Here is a 3,610-nt window from a genome sequence, read left to right as displayed (position 1 = left end):
TTCAACCATATTGCAGGAACCAGATATAACATTAAAACTGCAAGCAGTTTTAAATTACGTTATTTCCGTTAAATGTCATTTTGTGCAAGGACTATTCTAAACACGGGAAACACGTGGCACTTCACAGGAATACTATAGACCCCCCCCCCCCCAGGCATGATATTTAAAGGAATATTTCACTTTTTTTTCACTTTAATCGTCATTAAAATCAGTGCTCTGCCAAATGGCCATTTTTAAAAACATTTTAGGCATTGACCCATGTCCCCTGGGGCAGGAGCCAGGTCCCCAAACCCTTTTTAGGACAGTATCTTGCATATTAGCAGTTAAAATTAGTACTTTTCATTTCGAACGTTCGAGTCCCATAGACTTCAATGGGGTTCTAACGTTCGTACGAATTTGGGGTCCGTTCGAAAGTTCTGGTGCGAACCGAACCGGGGGGGGGGGGGGGTGTTCAGCTCATCCCTATTAGTGGGTCCTGAGGACAGGAGTTAAGAATCACTGGTCTAGGGGAACACCTTTATATAACTAAAGGGAGAAGCAATGATGGATTTTGTAGCTTGATATGTTATAGTGAAATATCAGTGAGGATATTCTGCAGCCAGCTGGTAAGAGGAAAGCATTACATCTGGATGTTTTTGTATGACAGATGTCATCCTTGGATCACTGTGTATCTAGCACAGTAATATGTGGCCATGTCTTCCACTTTTAGATTATTTATTTGTAGATATGATGTGGTTATGGACGCATCAGTAGTTATTGTGAATCTTCCCTGATATGAAGAGGAATAAGCTGTATTTCCATTATCAGTAGGGTGAACCCTCCCAATCCATGTCAGTCCTCTCCCTGGAACCTGTTGAACCCAGCTTACCGTATATACTCGAGTATAGGCCGACCCGAATATAAGCCGAGGCCCCCAATTTACCCCCAAAAAAACTGGCAAACTTATTGACTCGTGTATAAGCCGAGGGTGAGACATGCCTGTCCATCCCTGTGTGTGTGTCCGTCCATCCCTGTGTGTCCGTCCATCCCTGTGTGTCCGTCCATCCCTGTGTGTCCGTCCATCCATCCCTGTGTGTGTGTGTGTCCATCCATCCATCCATCCCTGTGTGTGTGTGTCTCCATCCATCCATCCATCCATCCCTGTGTGTGTGTCTCCATCCATCCATCCATCCCTGTGTGTGTGTGTATCCATCCATGTGTGTGTGTGTGTGTGTGTGTGTGTGTGTGTGTGTGTGTGTGTGTGTGTGTGTGTGTGTGTGTGTGTGTGTGTCCAGCCTACCTGTGTCCCGAGCCTTTGTCCCGAGCCTCCGTCCCGTGCCTTGCCTCCTTGCCTCCGTGCCTTGCCGCCGTGCCTTGCCTCCGTCCCGTCCCGTCCCGTGCCGTGCCGTGCCTTGCCTTGCCTCCGTCCCGTGCCCTCTTCGTCGGCGCCTCGGCGGCCATTGTAAAATTCAAAAGCTGCGCCGCCGCCTTCGCCTGTGATAGGCGGAACACTGAATTTCCCAGCAGCCTGTGTTCCGCCTATCACGTACATCGTATCATCCTCGTCCGTAGTACGAGGATGATACGATGTCCGTGATAGGCGGAACACAGGCTGCTGGGAAATTCAGTGTTCCGCCTATCACAGGCGAAGGCGGAGCCGGAGGCGCGGCTTTTGAATTATAGAATGGCCGCTGTCTGTCTGCTCGACACGCTGATCGAGCGGGCAGACAGCGATGACTCGAGTATAAGCCGAGGGGGGGCACTTTCAGCCTCAAAAAAGAGGCTGAAAATCTCGGCTTATACTCGAGTATATACGGTATATGGTAGCTGGCATATGTATATCCAGAGGCTTTACAGGACATCTTCACACTCTCTCCAGGCTTTTTTATCTCTGGGGATGGCTGAATAAGTGTTTGTGACATGACCCCTGTAACCAAGAATAAAAATATGATGAGAAATAAGATGATCCCATCAGAATGGTTTACTGATTTCTTCTGTATTCCAGACTTACCAAGAAATGAGGACAGACACAAAAGACAACAGGATTGAAACATGATGTCTTATTGGCTTTAGATGTTCTGAAAGTTCTGAGACGACACCAAGATCTCAGTAGAACATCTCGGCCAGTCAGTTGAGCTTTTCTACCTGGCAGGATGAGACAGGAAGCAGAGATGGGATTTGCATGAGGGGAAGAAGACTATAAAAGGCTCAACATCCTCTTCTACCTACAATGAGATATATGGCATAGATCTCAACTGTCCCTTGTATGGAACCAATTCCCTCTGTCCTTCTTTCTTCATCAGTTTTCTTTTTTGTGTTCTGATGTATAGATCTCTATAAGAAAAAATCTATATATATTTTTTATTTAGCAATGAAACATTTTTAACCCTTTTGCTGCCAAGTACGTACGCATACAGACCTACAAAATTGCCTGCAGGTGGCCAAGTCAGTACGGCGTACGGACCTTCTATAAGCTTATGGTCACTTCAAGGACCATAAGCTTATATCAGAATTGTTCAGCAGAGATTACAACCTGCTGATCAGAGTTACTACTCCCCCCACTCTCCTTTCCTATCCCCTTCACCTCTCTTCTTCACCAGCACTAATTACCCTCCTCCACCCGATCCAACCCCCCCAAAGGGATTTCCTTGCAGCTACCTTTAGAAGCCAGCATCCCTCCACTGCTGCTCCTGCCAGATTCAGGTGCTGCATGAAGCTTGGGGGGTACAGATGTGTCCCCCCTCTAGTCACATCACCCCCAGTACTGGCTTGGCTCCTGCACCCCTGACCCATCACCACTTCAGCAGTATCCCTCCGTCTGTTTTTAGTGGACTGGATCAGATGCAGTTGCAGATGCAATGTCCATTTACATCAGCCTCTTCATAGAGAACAATGGGTTGTTCCGATTGGGCCTGCCTGAAAAACGAACAGGCAGACCCGATCGGTCTGGTTGTGTAAAAGGGGTCTAAGGTCTTGTTCACACAGGGCATACACAGCATACCTTTTTTAGTTGAAAAAAAAAAAAACTTTATTGATATGTAAACATAGTATACATAGGTACAATCAACAGGGGGACCACTAGGAAACCCATGTTGTCATACAGGAAGTGAACTATCTGCATCCAGTAGATTTGTAGACTAGAGCATTCCCATATCAGATGATAAAATGAGCCAGGGACCACTGTACACAAGGAGCATAGTAGACTTCTTGTGGTTTGAAACTTAGCTAGTTTCAGCGGTGTTAAGTATACATGGTGTTCAATATATAGTTGTGTCAATCTATCCGAAAGTTTAGGGGGTGCGGTCTTGACTCCCTCCAGTATTTATACTTAGTCAGAGTCATCTATGGGTCCCACATCAGTTTCCCATGCAGATTTAGTTGTCCAAATAACTGTGTTTACCCCTTGGAGTCTAAGCGTATACTAGATATTGGATATAATTTTGGACAGGTCTACCGCCATAGTATTTAAGACGGAGGGGGGTGCCTAGTGTGATTGCATGATTTGTAAACTGTGTCCACACTGCGTGCCTAAGTTGTAGATATCTAAATAGTAAGTGGTTCGGGAGCGAAAATTCCTCTTTAAGTGTTTGAAAGGTCTTAGGCCTGGATTCTGTCACGACTCGGGACAGGT

At 46.3% G+C, this 3,610-nt stretch overlaps 1 long non-coding RNA gene across 1 annotated transcript; it reads right to left on the bottom strand.

Annotated features, from left to right (window-relative positions):
• Positions 1-671: 671 nt before the first annotated feature.
• On the bottom strand, positions 672-2,084 carry LOC143961119 (uncharacterized). The gene is made up of 3 exons (XR_013270415.1): positions 1,991-2,084; positions 1,795-1,906; positions 672-863 (listed from the first exon to the last, which is right to left on the bottom strand). It is a non-coding gene; the product is annotated as an uncharacterized LOC143961119 (long non-coding RNA).
• Positions 2,085-3,610: the final 1,526 nt, after the last annotated feature.

The sequence above is a fragment of the Lithobates pipiens genome, unplaced genomic scaffold (genome assembly GCF_037356315.1).
Source record: "Lithobates pipiens isolate NorthernLeopardFrog02 unplaced genomic scaffold, aLitPip1_a1.2 Scaffold_11, whole genome shotgun sequence".
NCBI classification, from domain to species: domain Eukaryota; kingdom Metazoa; phylum Chordata; class Amphibia; order Anura; family Ranidae; genus Lithobates; species Lithobates pipiens.
Note: the sequence above shows the minus strand (reverse complement) of the source record. Positions and strands in the feature narration are given on the sequence as shown.